This window comes from Chelonia mydas, chromosome 2 (assembly GCF_015237465.2).
Source record: "Chelonia mydas isolate rCheMyd1 chromosome 2, rCheMyd1.pri.v2, whole genome shotgun sequence".
Lineage (NCBI taxonomy): Eukaryota > Metazoa > Chordata > Testudines > Cheloniidae > Chelonia > Chelonia mydas.
The window spans coordinates 9815187-9829582 of NC_057850.1; the positions used below are offsets into that span (position 1 = coordinate 9815187).

General features: G+C 42.6%; 1 protein-coding gene across 5 annotated transcripts in view; it reads left to right on the forward strand.

The window, feature by feature from the left end:
• The first annotated feature begins 545 nt into the window (after positions 1-545).
• Positions 546-14396, forward strand: part of PTK2 (protein tyrosine kinase 2) — a 373208-nt gene continuing 359357 nt past the window's right edge. The window contains exon 1 of one of the 5 annotated variants that reach the window (XM_043539037.1): positions 546-808. The gene's annotated coding sequence lies outside the window, so the exon portion shown is untranslated. The remainder of the gene's footprint in view (positions 809-14396) is intronic. The other 4 variants (XM_043539034.1, XM_043539038.1, XM_043539033.1 and 1 more) reach the window with 4 other exon arrangements.

Consider the following 14396-nt stretch of genomic DNA (forward strand, 5'->3'; position numbering starts at 1 on the left):
CTACTCCCCTTCAGCAAATGAGCTAGGAATGGGTATAGTCTACCTGAGGGTTGGTGCTGGCAGTGGTTTGCTCTCTGAGCCCGGGCCAGACCCCTTTTTGGTTAAGAATGGGGTTGCCTGGTTTGATCCCCAGACCCGTGGGGTATCTGAGAAGGCAGTTCACCTGAGGCTGGAAGGACTGGCCATCAGGAGGATCTGAGGAGTGTGGCCCCCTGAGGCTGGGAGGGCTGGGCCCCCTGAGGATCTGAGGGGGGTGGCCCCTTGAGGCTGGGGGGGCGGGGCCCCCTGCAGATCTGAGGAGTGTGGCCCCCCTGAGGCTGGGGGGGCGGGCCCCCTGCGGATCTGAGGAGTGTGGCCCCCCTGAGGCGGGGGGTGGCTGGGCCCCCTGCGGATCTGAGGGGGGTGGCTGGGCCCCCTGCGGATCTGAGGGGGGCGGCTCGGCTGTGGCTGGTCCCCGCGTGGGGGGGCTGTCCCCGTGTGGGTCAGAGGGGACACTCCGCCCCCGAGGCCGGGCGGGCACACACCGGTCCCTTCCCCTCACAGCCAGCCGTGCGGGGAGCGAGGCAGGCTGGCACGGAGAGGGGGCAGCGGCGTATCCCATGGTGCAGCGCGCCGGGAGGGAGGGGGAGCGGCCTGGAGTGGCCGGGACAGACACACGCAGCGGGGAGGGACGGGAGCCGGTCGGGGCCCTCGGCAGAAGCGGCGGACGGAGGCGATTCAACTTCGCGGCGTCTCTCCCTCACCTCCCCCGCCAGCTCCCCGCGAGAGCTCGCGCTCCGCCGGGCGGAGACCCGCTCAGCTCAGGCCGGTGAGTGCCAGCGGCCGGGGCTGGCCCGGGCGCGGGGGGGGGCAGGCAGGGAAAGTGAGGCAGAATGGCCCCAACTTATGTAATGGGGAAGGGGGTGTCTCCCCTGGCGACAGGCGCCGCCGTGTCCGCCTCCTTTCCCCGCCCCCGGGGAGGTGAGACACCCCCGCCCCTCTGGAGGGGGAGAAGCCCTACGGCGGCTGGCTCCCCTTCCCCGCGTGTCCGTGGGGGGAGCCTCTAGCTCTGGGCACGCGGGCTGGGTGGGGGCGGCCTGAGGGGGCAGTCAGTGGCCTTTTCTGAGGGGGGGGCGGGTCGTCGAGCGGGTGGTGCCCCCCCCCCAGCTGCGGGTGGGCACGAGGAGGCGAGGTTGCCTTTCAGATCCCTACCTAGCCGCCCCCCCACCCTCTCTCCTTCGTGGGGAGAGGGGCAGACCGCGCCCGCCCCCTCCTGCGAGCCGCGGCCGTTCGTGCGCGGCGGCGAGGTGGGATTCGTCACCCCACCGGATGTGGTGGGACGGGGCTCGGTGCTGGCGCGTTCACATGGGGGTGACTAGCCCGCAGAGTAAACAAAGGGAAATGGGGGGGCCGTGGCTAGAGCAGGGCGGCCCCTTCCGCAGGGCCGATGGGTTTAAATCTGCGGTTTTCTCATCCAGCTTGGGGGCCCGGGGAAGTGGTTGAGATTTCTTTTTTGTGTGGTGCTCGCTGCGGAGCCGGGCGTTTGATCGGAGAGGAAGGAGAAGAGAGGCTCGTTGGTTTCGCGCTCACACTAGTCGATTATTAAGCAAAGGGTGAAGAAAGGGAATTGTGCATCGATGAGGACGCCTTTTTTTATTTAGCCACCTAGACCCAGAGCAATTGGAGTAGTTGCCATGAAGGGTTCTCTTAAGCTTCCCAGGATTTTTGCTTTTAAATCTGATACAGACCTGAAGTCAGGATATAGTCAGAAATACACAATTACACAATTGTAACAATACCCATTTTTTCTTCCAGCCCCAGGGGACTCATTTTATAGCACAATGCTTTGTACATAGCCGATGCTTGCCTCCTTTCTGTTTTCCTAACTTTGCAATATTGGACTACATAATTTTCTTTGCTTTAGTCCTTTTTTAGCTTCTTCTGTTCTCTCCTAACTGAAAGACTATGTGGCTCCATAACTGTGTAGCTTTATGCTTTAACTAGTTGCAGTGTTTCTTATTTAAATGTTCTGAAAGCAGAATATGTCCTGTGGGCCTTAACACCAATGTCAAAGGCTTGCAGAGTCAGCCTGTAGCTGGGTTTTTGGCAGTGTGACCAGGATAATGGCAGTGCTGTAGTAAATGAGTTGAAATAAAAAGTTCAACAGAAGGCAGAGTGTTTGGGGCTTCATATTTTTCATCAATGGGACTAATATGTTTAATTACAATATTCACTTAGTTTAAAAGTAAACTTGCGCTATGGTGTCGCTTAATTTGCATTCTTTCACCCTTGTGTTGCTTGTACAGTGTTCTCAGTGTATAGGATACTAAACAATAAAGTTCTTGATCCAGCAAATCTGAACCACCTTGAGGCTCTGTGCTGTGACTGCATGGAGCCTCATTGAGATCAAGGTGCACTTGTGTGTATCATTTTGTAGAAGCAGTTTCTTAAGTATTAAACCTAACATGGTTTAATGAATAACTTAAATCATATTGATGTTGCTTGCCCCTGTCCATCCTTCTCCATATCCCTTCTTACGTCTTTGTTATCTCTCTACCCTTTGCTTCATGTCTGAAATTAAGCCCTGATTCTGCATTGGATCTGTGGGGTTGAAGTCTTGTCGCCTCATGGATCCAGGTGCAGGACTATGTGTACAGCTTTTAAACTTTTTGCAGCCAGGATTATGACTCTGATCCTCCACTCTTGTTTTCCAGTTCTAGTCTTAAAAAAAAGATAACATTCAGAATAAAACAGCTACTCGGTAGAAATCAATAATCAGGAAGTGTTGTATTTCAGTTCCTAAGTATTGGAGTAGCAGCCATGTTAGTCTGTATCTGCAAAAAGAAAAGGAGTACTTGTGGCACCTTAGAAACTAACCAGTTTATTTGAGCATAAGCTTTTGTGAGCTACAGCTCACTTCATCGGACGAAAGCTTATGCTCAGATAAATTTGTTAGTCTCTAAGGTGCCACAAGTACTCCTTTATGCTTTGTGAATAGTCCCACTGAAGTTGCAGAATTGGGGCCAGTATCACTTTCTGTATTGTGAGGTGTCTGGCAAATATACAACAATACAGAAACTGTTTTCTCTAATTTACATGGTTGTAAATGGTATCGGTTATCTAAAGAGTGAAAATGTGAAGAGCTAGGAAAACTGGTGTGTTTTTTAAAATAAGTTTGCTTTCATTTAAGGATTTATCTTACATGTATTTTAAATCTAGTCTTGGTAGAACATGGCTTTGGATTGTTATTCTTTCTTCAAACTTTTTGGAAAAGATAAAATGCACACAAAGAATTGCGAATAAAACAGCATAGTACTTCTTTTTAAAAGCTGTGAGCTTTATTAAGCCCTAGGTATCTTTAAAAGTACTGAACATGTGTTGTTGATTGTATCAGTCTGTAAACTAACTGTATCTGAAATATAACTATTTCAGAATAAAAGATTCTTATAAGCAGTAATATAACATTTTTAATATATACTATAAGTGTTTAAGGTAGTTGTAATAAGTCTGTTTCAACGTATCTGTCAAATAGTATTAAAACCTCTTTCTGTGGTAAACCATTATATTTCCAACATCTGATGACTAATACCCGAACAGTTGACTTTCTTGGTATTGTAATTTCTACCACGCTAAGAGATTTGTTGAGGCAACAGTGTTTTTGGATACTATGCAGAAATTACACTTCTGGAACTAGTAATGGACTGGGGTTGGATAGCTTCTATTTGATTTGAAGCTTTTTTTGTTCTTTGTGACTATCTCCAGCAATTGTGCATCTTGGCAAAACGAATAAAACATATTTTATATCGTTGCAAAAACAACATAAAAAACTCAATACCTTTTCCTAGTTTTCCAGTTGCTGCTTTGCATTGCAGACTATATTTGGTATAGTGTAGTATACAGTATAGGATGTTCTAACTCCTTTCACATTCCTTTAGAATCGTGGAAACACCTTTTCCCAATAACTGCAAATATTCTATGTCCTCCAAATATTTATAAAAGTACATTGTTTATTTTCATTAAGAGCTCTTGGCAGTTACTCTTTAAACATTAAAATTATCAGATAATATTTCACAGTGTATTATTTGCTGTAAATAGGTTAATATTTTGCTCTCAAAACTGAATATTCAAATCTTGTAAATGTGTAACTCTCCAGTCAGAATATCTCTTGTCTCAAACTTAGGAAAACTTTGACCCTTAAAAAGACATTGAGTATTTCTTATAGAAGCTCCATATCATCATATTCCAAAAGATACCCAGAATGTGAAAAGAAGAAAAAGATATTGCAGAATCTTTAAAAATATCAAACATCAGGTTAGAAATCACACTTAAAAAAATCTTTATCTTTATTACAAATAACACTCTTCAATATTAAAAGTGAAAACTTAAACATTTGAATTTTTCTCATAATTTAAGCTGGTTGTTTACTTTTTGCATTTCACATAGCAAGGACGATGAAAATCAAATAGTTTCACTTTTGTCTGTAGGCAGTTTCTAGTCCATATCACTTTTTAGTTATTTTGCACTAGCATGAGGTTGATGTTTGCAATTCAAATGCTGTAGGGGGATACTATCAAGCCAGTTTCATACTGACTCTTAATTTCGTGAAAATGTTTTAGTAATTTTAAGGTTTTTTAAACCTCAGCAAACCAAAAACATACACGTGATAATTTTGTTTTAATGTGATCATTCTGACAGGCAGTTCTTCTATGGAATGGTTGCTAAACACTTTAAAATGAGAACAACCCAATAGTTTTTAATGCCAGATATGACTGTTAAGTACTACTTGTAGCTCACGAAAGCTTATGCTGAAATAAATTTGTTAGTCTCTAAGGTGCCACAAGTACTCCTTTTCTTTTTGCGGCTACAGACTAACACGACTGCTATTCTGATACTTAGGAACTGAAATACAACACTTCCTGATTATTGATTTCTACCGAGTAGCTGTTTTATTCTGAACGTTATCCTTTTTTTAAGAATAGAACTGGAAAACAGGAGTGGATTCAAACATTTTAGCTGGGTTCTGCAACGCTAAATGTTGTAAAAATGCTGGTGGCTTCTGGTTAGTGTTTTTGGGTGCACCTATGGTTGAAAGCTAGCATAGCATGGTGGATTTGATAAACTCCAGAAATTTTCAGAGAACACAGATTACCATTTATTAATTAGAAGTACAGACATTAGAGGGTTGAGGAAGGGAAATGGAGTTGATAGGGTGGAAAAACCTATCTGATGAGTTGTGTAGGTTGGTGTTTTATTTTACTTCATTTTATTTTTTGAGGGCGGAAGGCTTTTGTTGTTTTTCCAGTCAAATTCAACTAAAGTTACAGCTGTTGTGTAAATGACTTATTCCAGTACCATTTCTGCCACATGTACTCCAAGAAATCAGGCAATGTTTAATAGCTAGCAAATGGGATGAAAGTTCATAGGTACTTATTTAAGAAACTAAAAATATCTTCAAAAAAACCGCAGTATATATAAATTTATTTGATTTTCTCCCTTTCCTATTCTTTGTATGTTTCTCTTCTTCCTAGATTGTGAACTTGTTGGGATAGGACAGTCTGTCTTTGTTTGTACAGCACCTAGCACAACTGGGACGGTGATGCAGATACTCAAAAATACCAGGCTCTCTATTCAGTAAAATTTCTCTTTGATCTTCTGTGGTGCAGATCTCAGGCAATTTGAATTCTAAAGTATTCCTGAAGTTGGCTCCCTGTTTGTGTTATGGTAGGGCCAAAAGGCCAAGATCTGGATTCCCCCCCACGCCTTGCACTAGAAGCTGTATAAATTCAATTTAAATTGACAATGAGTAAGGCGCTACTTAATTCACGATATTGCGGATTCTGCAGCATTAGGCTTCCACCACAGTTTTGTCAGCCCGGGGGTTGCCAGTGGGAGCCCTGCCGTGCACGGTGCTGACAGCATGAGCCCTGGCTGACAGCCCTGGGCCACTGGTGGCCGGGAGTCCCACTGGCAGCTCCAGGTTTTAATGACTGTAATACAGTTGCAGCAAAATGTCTGGTTATCAGAAAAAAATTAGCAGGCATAACATAATACTTGAGTGTTTGTTTTGTTCCAGCAAATTTTTCTTAAACAAATAAGTCTTCTCTGGCTTTTCCAAATTACTGCAATTAATAAAGGTCCATTATTACTTTTCTGCAATTTTCCATGTCTTGTCTGGAACTCAGCTGCAATTATTTGACAATCACCCCATGATTCAAGTAGGTCCTTAACAATAAGATTCTGGAGGTGATGTCAAAGAGACTGGCTGAGACTGGGGATTGGCTGGAGGGAGACAGGTCAGAGAGCTCATAGTTGGAATCATGTGGATGGAGGGGATGTTGTCTTGAGAGAGAGAGAGAGGTGCGCATGGTCCTTCAAAAGAGAGAATAAGAAGGATCCACCAAAAGAGATTCTTCAGGCGTGACCAGAGAAGTAGTAGCAGAGCCAAGTGAAGGAATTGTTCTCCCTTGGCTTTCACAAGCCTTCTGGTTGGAGGGATTGATCAGAGGAGTCTAAGGCAGCTGAGAGATTGAGAACGATGAGGATGGAACATAGGCTCTTAAAATTTGGTCATAAGTGGTTGCTAAGAGCAGTTTCAGTCGGGTGCAGAGAAAAGATTCCAGATGTGTGTGTGGGGTGGGAATCAAGTATAGAGATGGAAGAGAGGAATTTGAGCCCATGTTGTAGATAGAGCATTAAAGAACTTAGAGCTGAAGGCTCTGTATAGTAAGTGATTATCACTTTTTCTTTTTGCTTATAGGTTAACATTAAATATTGTGTATATCTGAATTTTCTCAAATCTAACAGCAGTCCAAGGGTGGAAATGAGGAGGCTCTATCAGACCCAGAACTTCCAGCACACTCTGTCCCTCATTATTTTTTCTGTCTTTTCTATACCTATCTTCATTCTGTTTTATTCTGTTTTTATTTATTTGCCCTTTTTTCCTTTTGCCCCTGTATCTTCCTTCTATGCCCCTCTCCTTTTTACCAGTTTCGGCATTAAAAGAGCTTGCAGAGGGAACCTGAACAGAAACTATTCAGTTTCCTTTGACATCAAACTATTTCCTCATCCTTTGGCTAGAAGGGGGGAATGAGTAGTACTCTAGCTAGTTTCCTTTTGCAGCATGGCTCCGCTTTTATACAGATGTAAGTCCATTTAAAGTTTTAACTCTTTCCCCACCCCTCCCCGTTCCACACACACAGACACACAATTAAACTGTAATTCTTCTAATTTTGGGACCTGTCCCCAGGCTAACTTTTTTCCTTTTGCTTCAGACTGCACCAGCAGCCTATAGGCATTTGGTGCCCTGGGTATAGCAGGAGGAAAGCACATGTGCTTTCCCACTTCCACCATCCTAAATATTAAGTTGATGAAGCAACTTGGCACTTGGGTTGGGGTCAGTGAATAGACAATGAAGCTGCCTGCTCAAACATTGAGCCCTGTCCTGCTGCTCCTGCAGAGATTATAGTAGGTTGCCTTAAAGCTTTCTTCCAAAGTTTTTTTTGAATTGCTGGTAGAAGAGATCATCAACCTTTTTTCTGACCCCCTCGCACTACCATGGTCCTCTATCAGGAAAATGGTTTTGTCCCTGCACTCTGTGGATGAAGAAGTGATCCTTTGTGGCAACAAATCAGAGGCTTACAGGGGGAAGATAAAGGGTGACTGCCAGGCCAGCTGATACTGGCTGGGGTAGCAGGAAAGAACTGAGTGGGCTTCACTGTCTGTAATATGCACTTCCCGCTCCATATCTAATTTCTTTTTGTTTATCTCACACACCTACCCCAAGCCAATTCCTGTATGCAACCCCACCTTCCATTTATTTTTTGTGGGGAGCAGAGGAGATCAGGCTACCAAATGCTTTCTCTCCCTCCTGGAACAGTTTGAAATGGCAGGAGCCTCTTCTGTGTTTAGTAGGAGCTGCTGCTGCCTCCCCCTTGCCTGATAATGGGTATTTAGCTATGTGGACTACGAAAAGGAAGGAAAAAATTAAATTAGCCAAGCCTCCAAATAAACTAAATGACAAGATCTTTGGGGCTGGGTGTGTTTTAATTTTTTTAACTAAGTAGTGGATATTTCTTGGTTTTCTGAAACCGAGCATATGGGGGTGAGGGGGAAGAGTACAGCAGTGTTTTAACCCAGAGACATGGATGCTCAGTTCTTCCACATTCCTCCTTTCCCAGCCCTTTTCTCTGATGCAGTGAAGGGCAATAAATGACGTGCAAGCAGCTGAAAATAGGAGCACAGGATTTGCCATACCAGGTAAGACGTCTGGTTCACCTATTATGACAGTGGTTCTCAAACTTTTGTACTAGTGACCCCTTTCACACAGCAAGCCTCAATGCGACCCCTCTTATAAATTAAAACCACTTTTTTTATATATTTAATTCCATTATAAATGCTGGAGGCAAAGCGGGGTTTGGGGTTGAGGCTGACAGCTTGTGAAATCCTATGTAATAACCTCTTGACTCCCTGAGGGTTCCCAACCCTCAGTTTGAGAACCTTGTGCTATGATATCCTGTTTCCTACAGATGCTCTAGAGGAAGATCAAGGAACACCTGTAATGAGTTACTTTAAAATAACTTACCTTAACTTTGCTGTTCTTCAGTAATGCCCAATATGCCTTCTTAACATATATACCTTAACTCTGACAACACAACAGTTGCTGAAATATACAAGCTCTTCACCTCCTTTTTACAACCCATTTGCTCTCACCTACAGGATTCCATCTAACACTAGTAAAGAACAAAAAGGGGGGGAAGATACATTATACCTCTGTTTAACATTACAAGGTGGCAGAAGAAAACCGGTGCTTTTTAGGGTGGGCCCTGCACCTTGGGAACCCCTCAGTCAAAGTATCTCAAATTTGGATCACTAACACTATCCCATGCCTCCATGAGGCACACGAAATTTCAAAGCAATCTGATTAACTGTTTGGATTTTAGAGCACTTTGAATAGTTGAGGGTGCATACAAATTAGAGGGTGAACAAGAAGTGATGAAAGCAACAAGAAGTGTAGTATGTACCTTGGTAGTTCATTTACTTCGGTTTGGATTTTTTTGTAAAGAGTAAAGATTCCTTGGTATGAGTCCTTACCCCTAGTGCTGTTACATTTATTTACTGATAGTCTAGTAGTGGTACTAGTGTCCAATATCTAATAACACTTCCTGCATCTAAGATCTATAGGTTTACTACCAATCACTTATAGATAAAGGTAGGAATGATGGACTTAAACCAAGGACAGGAATTCAGGAGACTGGAGTTCTATTTCTGCCTCTTCTGAAGACTTGAATTATCTTGGGCAAGTCAGTTTAATCATTCTGCCTCAATTCTTCTATCTGTAAAATGATGGGGATAACACCTAGCTCAGGCTTAATTCACTAGTGTCTAAAGCACTTTGAGATCCTCTAATGAACGGTACAAAAACTGCTGTTAAACTATTTATCCCCCAAGGCATGTTGGGTCAGAATTGCTCACTCAAGGTGCTTCCGATGCATCTTGCAGCAGCAGTCTTAAATGATTCACACTTGCCAGTGTCCTTGTTAACCTTTCATAGTGTCTGACTTAGGATTTACATTTGAATGTACTAAATAAAATCAAAGTAGATAAGGTGAATTACATCTCGGAAAATGAATCTATTCCTCTGGGGTAACATGCAACTTGTCGGGGTCTAAAATTGTGCCTTTTGTTTTTTATTATATAAACAATGGTTTAATTTCTGCACCTCACTTCAATAGGCCTGAGTTGGTGAGCTCCATCCAGGGAAATGTAACATTTTGCTGGTCTGAGAGTTTAAGGTTCTGTCCTGTTTGCTCTATGGTTCTTCGCTGTGGATTTTGGAAAGAGTTAGCTATGGCTCCTGCTCCTCTCTTTACAGTGCCATTGTGGAAATGCTGTAGCTTCTTAGCACATTTTGATCATTTCATCATCTTCCATATCAGATTTAAGCTCCTTATCTGAGGCTTCAAGACCCTGTCCAGTTTAGTATGTACCTTGTCTACTGTTTGCCTTTGTCTTTTAATTTCTGCTTCACCCAAACTGTAGAGCTGACCACACTCTTCTCACTTGCACTTCTGTGTCTTCTTCCCTGCAGCCCCTTTTCTGATCCTGCCTACCATGCTTCTACGCATGCCATTTTCAAGTCTCTCCACAAAATATGCTTCTGCAAGGCATACAAACCCTTTTAGTAACTTCATGTGTAAGCTGCGGTATGCACATCCATGCACGTGCATGTTGTAGGAAGATGAGGTACACTTTTAAAAATCATGTTAATACTCATGATGCAGTTATCAGTAACAGCAACTGCATAATATCTCTTAGCACTTGTCTTCCCATCCCTGTTGCCTAGCCAACTCTGTTACCTGTTGTCTGACATCATTTCTACACTCGTTGAGGCAGGGACATCTTTTATTCACATTTGTGGCTGTAGAGACCAAATAGGGGAGGATTTCTCCTCAAATTATATCATATTCTTTGTCTGCAGGTATTCTGTGGATTTGAATGTTTGTAGCCCTTAATATCATGATTTTAAAGATGGCGTTAATGCTCATATTTCTGCGAACAACTAGATTAGCCACCATTTTGTAGTCTCATACATTTCTCTCCATGAAGAAGGAAAGATAGCAACTGCCTACTGATGCAATTCTCATGTCATGAATATTGTTTTTTATGCAATTGTTAGCTTTGCTGCTTTCAAAATAACAGGTTGGTTGGAACTCTTGATGAGATTGTCCTTCCTTGATGTGCACTGATTTTTACCACTACTTTTCACTCTTAAAATATGCCAGCTCTCACTTTTGATGTAATGTCGGAGGCTCCCTCTCAAATGTACTTGAAAGTGAGTCTATTTTCTTGCTGTTCCAATATTAAGTCATTTGAGGGACTGAACTCACTGCTGAGATTACACAAAAAGAAAAGGAGTACTTGTGGCACCTTAGAGACTAACCAATTTATTTGAGCATAAGCTTTCGTGAGCTACAGCTCACTTCATCGGATGCATACTTGCATAATGACTTAGCCACTCCCAGTCTCTATTCAAGCCTAAGTTAATTGTATCCAATTTGCAAATGAATTCCAATTCAACCGTTTCTCGCTGGAGTCTGGATTTGAAGTTTTTTTGTTGTAATATCGCAACTTTCATGTCTGTAATCGCGTGACCAGAGAGATTGAAGTGTTCTCCGACTGGTTTATGAATGTTATAATTCTTGACATCTGATTTGTGTCCATTTATTCTTTTACGTAGAGACTGTCCAGTTTGACCAATGTACATGGCAGAGGGGCATTGCTGGCACATGATGGCATATATCACATTGGTGGATGTGCAGGTGAACGAGCCTCTGATAGTGTGTCTGATGTGATTAGGCCCTGTGATGGTGTCCCCTGAATAGATATGTGGACACAGTTGGCAACGGGCTTTGTTGCAAGGATAGGTTCCTGGGTTAGTGGTTCTGTTGTGTGGTATGTGGTTGCTGGTGAGTATTTGCTTCAGGTTGGGGGGCTGTCTGTAGGCAAGGACTGGCCTGTCTCCCAAGATTTGTGAGAGTGTTGGGTCATCCTTCAGGATAGGTTGTAGATCCTTAATAACGCATTGGAGCGGTTTTAGTTGGGGGCTGAAGGTGACGGCTAGTGGCGTTCTGTTATTTTCTTTGTTAGGCCTGTCCTGTAGTAGGTGACTCCTGGGAACTCTTCTGGCTCTATCAATCTGTTTCTTCACTTCCGCAGGTGGGTATTGTAGTTGTAAGAATGCTTGATAGAGATCTTGTAGGTGTTTGTCTCTGTCTGAGGGGTTGGAGCAAATGCGGTTGTATCGCAGAACTTGGCTGTAGACGATGGATCGTGTGGTGTGGTCAGGGTGAAAGCTGGAGGCATGTAGGTAGGAATAGCGGTCAGTAGGCCACTAGCCATCACCTTCAGCCCCCAACTAAAACCGCTCCAATGCATTATTAAGGATCTACAACCTATCCTGAAGGATGACCCATCACTCTCACAGATCTTGGGAGACAGGCCAGTCCTTGCCTACAGACAGCCCCCCAACCTGAAGCAAATACTCACCAGCAACCACATACCACACAACAGAACCACTAACCCAGGAACCTATCCTTGCAACAAAGCCCGTTGCCAACTGTGTCCACATATCTATTCAGGGGACACCATCACAGGGCCTAATCACATCAGACACACTATCAGAGGCTCGTTCACCTGCACATCCACCAATGTGATATATGCCATCATGTGCCAGCAATGCCCCTCTGCCATGTACATTGGTCAAACTGGACAGTCTCTACGTAAAAGAATAAATGGACACAAATCAGATGTCAAGAATTATAACATTCATAAACCAGTCGGAGAACACTTCGATCTCTCTGGTCACGCGATTACAGACATGAAAGTTGCTATATTACAACAAAAAAACTTCAAATCCAGACTCCAGCGAGAAACGGTTGAATTGGAATTCATTTGCAAATTGGATACAATTAACTTAGGCTTGAATAGAGACTGGGAGTGGCTAAGTCATTATGCAAGTATGCATCCGATGAAGTGAGCTGTAGCTCACGAAAGCTTATGCTCAAATAAATTGGTTAGTCTCTAAGGTGCCACAAGTGCTCCTTTTCTTTTTGCGAATACAGACTAACACGGCTGTTACTCTGAAACCTGCTGCGATTACATAATTCAGTTTTTCAGTGTCTTGGTAAATATGAGTCTAGACCCAGTTTAAAATCTGGACTGTGACTTTTTTTACTTTTGTGAAGTTTATCTCATTGTGGCCTCTCCTGCAAACTAATAATGATGCATCTTCTATTTGAGAGAATTCCTCCTGAAGTTTCAGGGGAACAGACTCATTGATCTAATAGGTCTTTTCTTTAATTCCTATGATTTACCAAATTTCAAACTTTTAAGGGCACCATTGAACTAGAGAGTTTACAGTTATGTTACCCTCCCCCAAGCGACATAAATTATGCTGACATAACATGTCGTGTAGACATAACCTAAATCTCAATAGAGGCAGAAGTCTCTTGAGTTAACGTCCTTGGGTATGTCTACACAACAGCTGGGAGGGCGCTTTCCAGTGTGGGTAGAGGCAGACATGCACTAGCTAGCGCAGTAAAAATAGCAGTGTGGCTGTGGTGACATGGACTGTGCTTGGGCTAGCAGCCTGAGTACAAAGCCCATGGGGTTGGGCAGGATTGTATTCAGGTGGCTATCCTGAGCCACTGCTCATGCCATCATGGCCACACTGAATTATTTTTATCACAGTAGCTTGAGCAGAGCTAAAGTGCATCTGTCTACCCATGCTAGGAAGCACAGTTCCAGCAGCTGTAGACTTAGAAGAGGGATATTTAAAAGTAACTGCAGGGTATACAGAGCTGCCTTCAAGCCAAAAGGTTGAGCTATGAGGAAAGTTTATGAAATTCATGTAAGCTTTCAAGGTCTGAGAAATTGCATATTGCTTTAAAAAAAAAATCCCCACAACTTATCTTCCATGTGGTTTGTTTTATCTGGCAACTTCTGTTTAATCAATGCTAAACATGTCTTCTCAAACTAGCTAGCAAATCTTAAATTTCAGTGTGATTAATAAATACAGTATTGTATTTATTTCTTATGCACCTTTCAGAGTAACAGCCGTGTTAGTCTGTATTCGTAAAAAGAAAAGGAGTACTTGTGGCACCTTAGAGACTAACCAGTTTATTTGAGCATGAGCTCACGAAAGCTCATGCTCAAATAAACTGGTTAGTCTCTAAGGTGCCACAAGTACTCCTTTTCTTTTTATGCACCTTTGAAATTCTGAATTTTAACTAATGATTTCTGAGTTTTTTAAATGTAATTTGATTAAGCAAAAAGGAAGGCTGATTACTAAGTATATTTCTTGATGCTATTTTTAAAACTTGTGTGTACACACAAGCATACATATAAATAAACTGGCTGCCACCTGAGCACCCATTCTGGCATCAGATCCTGCTGCACTGGCCCTGCCTCAGTTTCCCCACTTTTCAGGGCTCTCTTGATCAAATTACCAAAACTAAACTCTTAAATTCAGCAACCCCTCCCTGGGGCTGGATTTATTAACATAACCACTCTCATTCCACTGATGATAGGACATTGATTAATCACAGTTAACTCACACGATTAACTCAAAAAAATTAACTGTGATAAAAAAAATCATGATTAATCACACTGTTAAACAATAGAATACCAATTGAAATATATTAAATATTTTTGGATGTTTTTCTACATTTTCAAATATATTTATTTCTGTTACAACACAAAATATAAAATGTACAGTACTCACTTTATATTATTTTTTACAAATATTTGCACTGTAAAAATGATAAAAGAAATTGTATTTTTCAGTTCAGCTCATACAATTACTGTAGTGCAATCTCTTTATCGTGAAAGTGTAACTTAAGCATATACTTTTTTTGTTA